The 12,137-nt window shown below is 39.7% G+C and overlaps 1 pseudogene; it reads right to left on the minus strand.

Moving 5' to 3' along the window:
- Nucleotides 1–1,166: 1,166 nt before the first annotated feature.
- LOC120888235 (glyceraldehyde-3-phosphate dehydrogenase pseudogene) lies at nt 1,167–12,055 on the minus strand (annotated as a pseudogene).
- Between the last annotated feature and the right edge of the window lie 82 nt (nt 12,056–12,137).

Genomic DNA, 12,137 nt, shown 5'->3' on the forward strand with positions numbered 1-12,137 from the left:
TTTCTACTTTTTCCATTAGAATCTTTAACCTTTTGTCATAATTATTTTAAATTAACTTTGATAATCCCAAAATTTGTCACAGCTGAGTCTGGTTAAAAGTATGCTTTGTCTCTTTAGACTATTAAAAAAAAATTGTGTGTGTGTCTTGTAATTTTGTTGAAAGCCAGTTGTGGTATTTTGGGTGACAGAAAATAGGGTAAAAGGCCTTTGGTTTTACATTTAAAAAAAATATGGCTAGGATTTGGGCCTTTCGGTGTTTGCAGTTAAGTGTCAGAGGCTTCAAATTCCTCCACATCCTTGTCTTTCTCTCCTCCTTAAATACTGGCTGTGCCTCGAGGCTCTTCCAGCTTGATGTGCTGTTATTATACTTAAACCCTGTTGTTGTGGTGATGGCATATGAGGGAGGAGAAACAGCTATAATCTTGTGGTTAAATCTTCATCTCTCTAGGCTGTGAACTCCACGGGTCTTTTTATAGCCTCCTTTTAGGTAGGCCAGAAGGCTAGAGGTGACTCAGGTTGGGTAAATCTCTCTCTAGGTGGATAAGGTCCTGGTAACCTCTCTGCCCTTGGAGAGTAGGACTTCATTGTGGAAGATGCTTGGGGCATATTCCAAAACAGTTACTTTTCCTCTCCACCTGCCAGAGCAGGAGGACATTTTTTCTCAGCTTTTTATCATGAAGACCCAACAGGGTTTCTGAAGCTAAGACCCATGAAAATATGGAGGCCCCTGTAAGACTCTGACCTCCGTAGTTTCTCAGTCCATTAGACTGGACTCAGTCTCCAGCAGCTCACCAATATCGCTATTTAATGGTTTCTATCAGTTTATGGCTGTAGAAGCTTCTGCTCTGTGCAAAGGAATCTTGTCGGTGATTCTCTGTATTAGCTTCTCACCCGATTTTATTGTGGCACTTTACCCTACAACCTCAATTCTCTGACGATCCCAAGAGGCATAAATGATTTTCAGACTTTTTAAGAGTCTTATCTTCTTATAAGAATGACAGTAACAATTTCCAAGCTCTTTATGTGTCAGAGATAAAACTGAAAGTCCAATGTATTTAATTTTTATTAATTTCAATATAAATACAAAAACTGATATTTGGCTCAGCTATTAGACAATTACAAGTACATTGAGAATAATTTGAGTATGGGAATCTATTTTTCCAACCATATATTATATTAAATCCATATAGATTGTGTATTTCTAATGAAAATTAAATTGAGATGTACACCAGAATTCAAAGTCTTAGTATGAAAAATAAAAATGTTCCATTGATTTATTTTTGCATCAATCATATATTGAAATGATAATATTTTGAATGTAACATGTTAAATAAAAAAAGTAAAATTATATCTGTTTCTTTTTAGACTTTTAATGTGTAGCTATTAGAAAAATCTCAGATTACATAGGTTCTCACATTTTTCCATTTGCTAGCACTGCTCTACAGCTTAAGATATGCACCTTTGACTTATTACAGGAATAAGGACTTTAAGGAATGGCACAACACTCCACATACACTTTGAAAGTCTTATAGTAGCATTTCTATTTTCTCTTCCTGTCCTTTGTGCCGTTCTTATTGTAATTTTCAGTTCTACATGTTGTAAAGCACACACTACATTTTGAACCTAATAGTCAATTTTCCATTAAAGACCTTAAAAATTAGGGGACAGTCTTTTTTACATAGCCACTGTGTGTTATTTACCTACTTCTTCTAGCTCTCTTCATTTCTTTGTGTAGATACATATTTACAAGTGACAACATTCTCCTTTTGCCTGAAGAACATTTTGTCAACAGTTTACACAGTGCAGACCTGATTCTGCATAATTATATCAACTGTTGTTTACCCAGATAAAAGTATTCTTTCATTTATTCTTCCTTTTTAAAGGATAATTTCACTGGATTGAAAATTCAAGGCAGACAGGCTTTATTTCCTCTTTCCTTTCCACATTTGAAAGTTGCTATAGTGTCTTTGGACTTACATAATTCCTGAGAGGTCTATAAAAATTCTTATCTTTCCCCCTCTATATCTGTATAATGTCTTTTTCTGTATGGATGATATCTTTTTCAAGTTGGTCACTTTTCTGGTTTTGAATAAGTTAATTCTGGAGTGGTTCATTGTGTGTGTGTATGTGTGTCTTCTGCTCAAGGTTCATTGAGATTCTTTATTCTGTTTGGAGCATTCAAATATTAAAAAAATGTTGAGCCATTATTTTTCAAATATTTTTCTGCCCTAATCTCTCTCATCTACTTGTGAAACATCCATTAGTTTAATATTCCTACAAGTCACTAAGACTTTTTTTTTCTTTCTCTTAATGCAGGTTAGGTAAATTCTGCTATTTTAAGACTGTTTTTTCTAGTCTCTGAACTTCTATTAATCACACCCAATAAAATATTTAAGTATTTTACTTGATATCTCTACCGTTTTTTGTACACATTTATAACTTCCACTGTTCACTGATTATATTCACGTTGACATTTTTGAACATGTGAGCATAACTACATCACCTGTTTTAACTCCTGTCTGCCAGTTCTGTCTTGTCTTTCATTTCTGAGTCTGTTTCCATTGTGAGATATTTTTTCCTGGTTATGAGTCATATTTCTCTTCCCTATCTGTAATGTTTTATCAGAAGCTGGATGTTGTTAATTATACATTGCTGATTGCTGGGGTTTTAATATTTTAAAAAAGTATTTTTGGACAATGTTCTCACCAGTAGTTATCTGTTCAGTTTACTTCTCTTGAGGTTTGTTTTTTAAGAGTGTTTAAGGGGCTTGACTCCAGGGCTACCCTGGCCTCCCTTCCAAGGCATGGCATCTCTGGGGCCTTTCCTACCCATCTCTTAGAATTCAAGGTGCTTTTCCCACGTTTCCACCCTGGCTGATGGGAATCGTGATTTTCAGCCTACTGGGATCTCTAGGAATTGTCTTCTTCCTGGAAACTCTTTTCCTGGAAGCTAATCTTGCCTAGGCTCACGGACATGTATCCTGCAATTCAGATGCCACTGTTATTAATTTATGGAGATCTCTATAATATATCTGTAAGTCTTATTCTCTGTTATCTCCTTCCTCTTGGAATTCCATACCCAAACTCAAGTTTCCTTGAACTTTGTTTTTCTTTCCTTAACTTGGCAATTTCCTGGGTTTTTTTTTCTCTATTTTTTTGGTGTGTGTGTGTGGGGGGGGATCCTCCCTGTGCAATGGTCCAGAAACTGTCTACAGGAAGAAGGCCTGAATGTGGTGAAGGTTTTCTTTGTTTATTTCTTTTCTTTCAGGGACCATGGCTTGGAGCTTCCTATTATTAAATGCCTCAAAACTTTTCTAAATGTCAAAAATAATAGCAAAATCCTGGACTCAGCTACTTACTCCTATGACCAGAAACACAAGAAACCTCATAAGTTTGGAGCAATTTCTCATAAAATCAACTTTCACTTACACTATCAATCAGTCATAACTAGTGACATGGTCACTTTTTGGGGGGGGGGTACTGGGGATTAAACCCAGGGGTGCTTAACCATTAAGCCACATCCCCAGCCCTTTTTATTTTTTGAGACAGGGTCTTGCTAAGTTGCTTAGGGCCTCGCTAAATTGCCAAGACTGACCTCAAACTTGTAATCCTCCTGCCTCAGCCTCCTGAATACCTGGGATTATAGGTGCACCACCACGCCGGAGGTGACATGGTCACTTCTAACTGTAAACACAGCTACAGTTTACATTGTGTTACTGTTTAACTGGATACATTTTACATAGATACAACAATAAAAACCACCATTTTGTTACATGGTGAAAGGGAAGAATGAATACCACATTGACAAACAGTAGTTCTGCTACAATTTTATCTTGTTTTTTTAATCAATGATAATACAACTTTAAATATTTTACAATATGGTTGTATCATTTGTTTGACTATTTGTCCTTTGCTAATGGATGTTTAACTTGTCTACAAGTTTATTTTATTTTATGAGGTGCTGAGGATCGAACCCAGTGCCCTGTGCATGCCAGGCGAGCGCGCTACCTACCGCTTGAGCCACATCCCCAGCCCGTTTTTTTTTTTTTGTTTTTTGTGCAACTTCAAACCTTACAGGTATGCATGTAACCGTTACATACTGAAGTAATAATAAAACAATAGCCACCAGCATGACACGGAACCTAACCAACCGTTTTGCTAGCTTACCTAGAATACATGCCAGCTATAAACAAACAGTATGGTCAGTCATATTCAGTTTAAGCATGTCCTTTTATATGTTTGTCTTTATGTCTAAGGGTCATTGTCAGGATTGGAAAATGGTATAAAGGTAGATGTACTTTAAATTTCAATTAATATTGTCAGATGGCTTTCCAAAAAGGTTAGAATAATTAATACTTAATTATTTCTATGATTTTTGCAAAATAGTGATTTTTCTATTATTCTGTCTTCATTTGCTGGAAGAATTTACCTTTCTTTATACCTAATTTTCACTGGTATGAATTTAAGATATTTTATTTAGTGAATTATAATCTACTACTACCATCATATATTTTGATGCTCAAATTCAGATTTTGGCCAGTAGGAGCCCTTTTGAATTGGTGCCTGTGTCCTTTTAGTGGGAAATATTTGAAAAACAAGATCTGAGCTCTGTTTACTTATTTAATAATTTAATTGAGCATTAATCTTAGTGGGTATTAAAACTAGTTGTTGGAAGTCTGAAAAGGAACAGTAAAAGAAACTTATTTCTCAATATCTCAGCACAAGTTATCTTGCCAAAGGTCATCATTTCTAGATCATCATTTCTCAGTATAGAGAGAATTGAAAAACTGTTGCAATTTTCTATTTTAATGTTTCAATTTCATATATATAATTTGAAATTATATGTGTATATGTCATATATAAAAATCATGAGTTCATACTGATACTTTTAATCCCAATCTGACTCTGCAGGGTTCTTTCTTGACTTCCCCAATCCATATTTGTATTTTCTCCTCGTGGGAACCCCTCTTGCTATCAATACCAAATATTTCTCATTTGCTCAGCCCTACAATACTCACAAAATGGTTTTCCCTTTGTACAGTTTTGTTTAAAAGGATTCTGCTCTGATTATAAAAAATTTGTCTCCACTAGTCTTCAAAAATTTTATCTTCATTGTATTTCTTAGATGTTGTCTCCTACATACATATATATTTTTCCTTTTATAATTTTTTTCTATTTTTGATTTCCTTCTGGGATGATCTATATTTTTAAAAATCTCTAACACATTCTGCCCTATAGATTTCACTACTTATCTTTTTTTTTCATAATGACATTTTCATCTGGTTATTTAAAAAAATCATATTGCTAATTATCCAACAAATTACTGTACTTTAATTGTAAAGTTGTTTCTTTTGTTAATTTTTTTCTATTAAGATATTTTAATTCTCAGATGTCCTGTTATATGCAATATTCCCCAAGATGTTTGACTACTCTAACTGGTAATATGTATTGGGAAAGGGTAGATGTCCAGATCCTCAGCACCAGTGCACTTTATTTAATAGAGGTGGGAGGTGAATCCTACAGCAGGTAACCTCAGACATCTCACATCTGGTCATCCACCCCTTAAAAAAAATTTCCCCACCTAGCCCTTCCTGAACTTTACTTTTGAATTCTCAAATAGAGAAACAACGTTGGGAGGGGTCAATTCCTTGATTTGTCAGTCCTGGGGACTTAAGGGGAAGGGAAGAGGAGCAGCTACCTGAGCTTTCTTTCCTAGTCTGTTGGCCCCAAAATGTGTTGTCCTGCCCAGACTTTATCCCTTGAACATCCAGGCTCTTGTGTCCAGTTTCTGTAGGGAGATGGCAAGCAGTCATGAACCCAAGGGAAAGTAGGAGAGGCCTGGTAGGAACACATCTCCTGGAAGCCTCCACTGCACACCAGCCTCCGCACACCAGCCTCCGTCGTATTCCACATGCCACACTCCCCCTCCCTCTCCCTGTCTTGTTCCTGACACAGGACTTGTCCTCAGCTTTCCCAGGTTCACTGCCATGCAGGCGGAGGGTTTGTTGTGGATAGCCTTTATTATGGTGAGTTATAATCCTTCTATACCTAATTTATCAGGGCTCTTATCATGAAGGGATATTGAATCTTATTTTTTGCATCTACTGAGATAACATGGTTTTATTCTTCCTTTTGTTGACGTGATAGATTGCTTATTGACTTGCACATGTACACCATCCTTGCACCCTTGGGATAAAACCTACTTGATCAAGGGAAATAATCTTTTTGATGTGCTGTTAAATCCTGTTTGCTAGTACTCTGTTGAGGTTGTCTGTACCTGGTTCATCAGGGATATTGGTCTATACAGCTTTCTTTCTTCTTGTTGTGTCCTTGTTTTTCGTTGAAAACAGGATGATGCTGGCCTCCTAGAGTTTGGAAATGTTTCCTCCCTTTCAATCATATGGAAAAATCTGAGAATTGGTTATAGTTCTTTTTTAAAAGTTTGTCAAAATTCAGTCATAAAGCCATGCAGTCCTGAGGTTTCTTTGTTGGGAGACTTTTCAGTACTGATTCAATCTCATTATTTGTTATTGGCCTATTCAGGTTTTTTATGTCCTCTTTTTTTTTTTTAAATTTTGGGAGGTGCAGTAGACTTTATTGGTGGTGAAAGTAGGGCTCCTTAAACCTCCCCCCTTCTTCAGGGTGTCTGGGATGGAAATTGGGAAGAGGGGAGATTCTTGCTGAGGGACTGAGTTAGGAGCAGGGGACTCCCCACAGCCGAGGGCCTTTCTTTCTCTGTGTTCTTGCTGGGGCAGGTGGTCCAGGGGCCCTTACTCCTTGGAGGCCATGTGGACCATAAGGTCCACCACCCTGTTGCTGTAGACAAACTCATGGTCATACCAGGAAATAAGCTTGACAAAGTGATCACTGAGGGCCATGCCAGCCTCAGCACTGAAGGTGGCAGAGTGGATGTCACTGTTAAAGTCATAGGAGACAACCCGGTCCTTGAGGGGCCCGCGAACGCCTGCTTTACCACCTTCCTGATGTCATCAAATCTTGCAGCTTTCTCCAGGCCACAGGTCAGATCCACAACTGACACACTGGGGTAGGCACACGAAAAGCCATGCCCTGAGCTTCCCATTCAGTTCAGGGATGACCTTGCCCACCGCCTTAGCAGCACCAGTGGATGCAGAGAGGATATTCTGGCAGCTCCACCACCATCATGCCAGAGTTCCCCAGAGGGGCCATCTACAGTCTTCTGATTAGTAGTGATGACAAGTACTGTGGTCTTGAGTCCTTCCACAAGGCTGGAGTGGTCACGGGTGACCTTGGCCAGGAGATTAAGCAGTTGGTGGGCGCTACAGGAGGCATTGCTGATGATCTTGGGGGAGTTGTCATACATCTCACGATTCACGGTCATCGCAAACATGGGGGCATCAGCAGAAGAGGCAGAGATGACCCTTTCAGCACCACCCTGGAATGAGTCCCGGCTTTCCCCATGCTGGTGAAGACACCAGTGGACTCCCCAACAGGTTCAGCACCAGCATCACCCCATCTGATGTCAGCAGGGTCTTGCTTCTGGAGATGGACTTTCCATTGATAACAAGCTTCCTGTATTCAGCCTTGACTGTGCCATTGAATTTACCACGGGTGGAAACACACTGGAACACACAGACCATGTAGTTGAGGTCAATGGAGCGGTCATTGACAGCAACAATATCCACTTCGCCAGACTGGAAAGCAGCCCTGGTGACCAGGCACCCAGTGTGGCCAGATACGTTCACTCTGACCCTCACCATCGTGTCTTAGGGACGGCGCGGCTGGCACCGCAAGAGACAAGAGGATGTGCACAAGAGAAGACATGGCTGTCTGTGAACCAGAAGAAGCAGAGTCCTCAGAATTATTTTGATAGGTTATATGTGTCTAGAAATTTGTCCATTTCTTCTAGATTAGATTTATAAATGTTAGCATAACATATTTATTTTTATCAGAATCTCATAATGATCCTTTGTATTTCTGTGCTAATGTCTTCTTTTGCTTAATGTCTAATTTTATTTGGATCTTCTTTTTTTTCTTGGTTAGTTTAGCTAAAAGTTTGTTGCTTTTGTTCACCTTCTTAAAATATGACCTCTTCATTTTATTGATCTTTTGTATTGCCCTTTTAGTCTCTTTTGCATTTATTTCTGCTCTGATCTTTCATTCCTTCTAATTTGGAGGTTGGTTTGTTCTTGCTTTTCTAGATCATTGAGATGCATTTTAAGGTTAGTTGAATTTTTTTTTAAATTTTTTAATGTAGGCACTATTGCTATCAAGTTCCCTCTGAATACTGGTTTTGTTGTATACCATAAATTTTGGCATGCTGTTTTCATTTTGTTTCCAGAAATTTTAATGTTTCTCTTCTTTTATCCTTGACAAGCCACTGTTGATTCAAATGTATGTTGTTCCGTGTCCATGTCTAAGTTAATTTTGTTGCTGACTCTAGTTTTTCCCCATGGTAATCAGAAAGGATACAGAATACAATTTCATTTACAATTTCTATTTAGAATTATTTTGGGGCTTAATATATATTGTGTATTCTAGAGAAAATTCCATGAATTGATGAAAAGAATGTGTACTTTGCAGCTGTTAAATGGAATGTTCTGACATATAGTTGAACTCTGATGTTTGCTCATTTTTTGGCGGAGGGGCTGGATGAATTGTCGAAAGTGGGGTATTGAAATTCCCCTGTGTTATGGTATTAGTTTCTCTCCCTTTAGGTCTAATAGTGGCTATTTTATAAAACTGGTTGCTCTGATGTTAGGTACACATAAATTTATCATATTTCTTATTGAATTCTTGATTATTATTAGTGACTTTGTCTTTACAGTTTTTATCTTAAAGTCTATTTCATCACATGTAAATGTAGCTACTGCTTCTACTAGCTTTAGGTTTCCCTTTGCTTGGAATATCATTTTCCATTCTTTCATTTTATGTTTTTACTTGTGAATTTTTTTTAGGAAGCATATTATTGGATCTTGCTTTTTGATTTATTCAGTCCAACTATCTTTTTTTTTTAAAGAGAGAGAATTTTTAATATTTATTTTTTAGTTCTCGGCGGACACAACATCTTTGTTGGTATGTGGTGCTGAGGATCGAACCCGGGCCGCACGCATACCAGGCGAGCGCGCTACTGCTTGAGCCACATTCCCCAGCCCAGTCCAGCTATCTTTTAATTGTTTCCATTCAAGGTCATTGATAGGAAAGGCTTATTCCTGTTAGTTGTTTTGAATATTATTTGCTCTTTACTTTCTCTCGTTTATCTTTGTGATTTGATGGCTTACTTTACTGATAAAAATGTTTTTCTTTTGTGTATTTACTCTTCTAGTAGGATTTACTTTCATGACAGTAATTTTCTTTGACTTCTGGGCACAGGACTCCCTTAAGTATCTTTTGTAAGGCTGGTCTTAATTATCTCAGTTCTGAGAAAGTCTTATTTCTTTGATTCTGAAGGGTAGCATTGCTGGATGATCCTGGTTGGTAGTCTCCCCCAACTCCCACCTCCCAAGACTTAGTACGTCAGGTAACTACATTTATGGCGTAGCCTTCTTAGTAAGCAGACTCCAGCTGAACATGTGTCTTGGGTGTTGGTTTGACAAGGCTGGCTTTGATTCTAGCTGGGAACCATTGTGTAGTTTCTGAAGCTTCTTCAGCTGTGATCAGTAAATTAGGGCATGGTATAGATAGGGGATAGGACCACTGCCCCTATGGGCCATGCAAGAGTGGAAACACACTAGCAATTCAGGCAAGTGTGATGTGGACAACAGTGGATGTGGGGTCTTCACTGTGGGGCTATTCTTATAATGGAAATGGTGGCTCCTATTAGGTGACAGGAGTTTCCTCTGGCATTGTTGAAGCTAGCTCTGCAACAAGCAAGGGACTTTGACATTAAAGGCACCAGTAGTAGTGAGGGGCCTGAGGCCCAGATGCTGCATGGGAAGAGGCAGCAGAAGGAACCTGGGCACCTCCTCTGTGGCATTCACACCCAATTTTGACAGAACTTGGTCAGATAAGATGCAGGGGTGGCTGGCAGTGAGAATTGCAAAGGTGGGGTGACAACAGCAACTGCGGTGTTCGTCTCTACTGCTACATGGTAGTGCCTGCCTGGGAACGGGACCCTGGCCAGAGCTAAGCAGTTCCCCTAGCCATGCAAGCTTGGGCACAGGGTAACAGGAATAGCCTGAGTTACTGGCTCAGCACCTTCTGTGGGCAGGACTGCAGTAACAGGAGAAGGGGCAGTGTGAGCCACGTGTGAACCTGCCTTTAGTCCAAGCACCAACACAACTCTGTAGTCTTAGCAAGTCCCTGATCTGATTCCGGGCGGGATTCCTGACCCCTACAACAGTTCAAATCCAGACAGCCACTCATTTCTGCTACAGCATTATGGTTGACTACTGGGAGATATCTAATATCCTTTCCCACAGCAAGCCTACTTCAGGGTGCTTATTTAAGTGGCTATATGCCTGTGAGGACTATGAAATTTCCAGCCTGGGATAGCCAGCATCCCTACTGAGTTTTCTGAGGCTATATCCATGTGTATCTTGGCCCAATTAACCAGGAGACAGCCTAAGGATTCTAGGATGGTTAATTCTGGGCGTCAACGTGACTGAATTGAAGGATGCCTGGAGAAGTGGTAAAACATACTTCTGGGTGTGTCTGTGAGGGTGTTCACAGAGAGGACTGGCATATGGATCGGCAGATCGAACGAGGAAGACCCACCCTGACTGTGGACAGCACCATCCAACAAGCCGGGGCCCTGGATGGAACATAAAGTAGAAGAGGGAAACTTGTTTTCCAAGGTTCCTTTTCTTTTGCTGCTTCCCTTCAACAATTTATTGCAGGTTTTCCTGTCTTTGGACTCAAACTTACACCAACAACCCTCAAGGAGTTGGGCTGGGGGCTGCACCATCAGTACCTCTCATTCTGAGGTTTGCAGCTCTTTGCACTGATCTGCTGATGACTTCCATGCTCTCCACAGCTTCCAGATGGCCACTGTGGAACTTTTTAGCCCTTGTGTCACGTAAGCCAATCTAATGAGCCTCCTTTTACCAACAGATGTCCTATTTTCCTGGAGAACCCTAACATAGGGTCTATCCTTAGTAAAATCCCCATGGTAGGAGCATAGTCTATAGTGTAAGGTGACAAGCACCCCCGCCCCTTCCCCCCAAGCCAACAAAAAAACAACTGTGCCCATGGAAAGATCACCTATATGCTCTGGGTACCAAGTTCCCTGTTACTATACTTCTCTCAGATGTTCAGAAACTACCCAGGTAGTGTTAGTGGATAAACTGCCAAGTGAAACAAGCCAGGTATAGAATATGAATATCAAATGGTTTTCACTCATTTGTTGAAGCTAAAAGTTCTGATTACATAGAAGTAGATAGAATGACAGAGGTCGCTTGAGGCTAGGAAGGGTAGAAAAATGGGGGCTTTGGAGAGGGTGATAATGGGTACCAAAATACCATGGGTGAAGAGGGGAGTAGTTCCAATGTTCTATGGCATAGTGAAAACAGTCTGTAACAATTATACGTAACAAAATAACTAGAGGAAACTCTGAAGGATCCCAGCACACAGAAATAATATTTGAGGAGACGGAAATGCTAATTAATTACTTCAACTTGGCTATTATATATCATGACCAATTATATGAGGTACATGTGTCAAATTAGAATACTGTATTCCTAGTAAGTACAAATAATATTGTCAACTAAAAAAATAACCTATGTGTTAAGTATTGGTGGAAAGAAAAGTGGATAGGAGGCAGTTAAATGCAATGAAAAAATTGGGGAGAAAAGAATAAGGAATCATGAATTTGGGGTCTAACTCATCTCTGGCACAGATGCTAAGCTGCCGAAGGATGAAGGTATAGGTAGGGAGTTGAACAGAATCATAAAGTACTGGAAGTAGTACCTTTCTTAGATCATGATCCTGGCTCTGTGAGGTTTTCCTGCATCAAAGGCCCCTGTCTGAGACCTCTGACAAGGACTCTGCAGCATTCAGGGTGTTGATGGCCTCAAAGAGGCAGAAATTAGGCTGGCTGAGGACAGCGCCCAAGGCGAAGACTTCACATACAGAAGTGGGAAAAGTCGGACTTGGGTTTATCCCTGTGACTCTTTCCCCAGTGGTTCTCGGCCCCGACCTTCCCCAACACCACTAGTCATT

Source organism: Ictidomys tridecemlineatus, chromosome 11 (genome assembly GCF_052094955.1).
Source record: "Ictidomys tridecemlineatus isolate mIctTri1 chromosome 11, mIctTri1.hap1, whole genome shotgun sequence".
NCBI classification, from domain to species: domain Eukaryota; kingdom Metazoa; phylum Chordata; class Mammalia; order Rodentia; family Sciuridae; genus Ictidomys; species Ictidomys tridecemlineatus.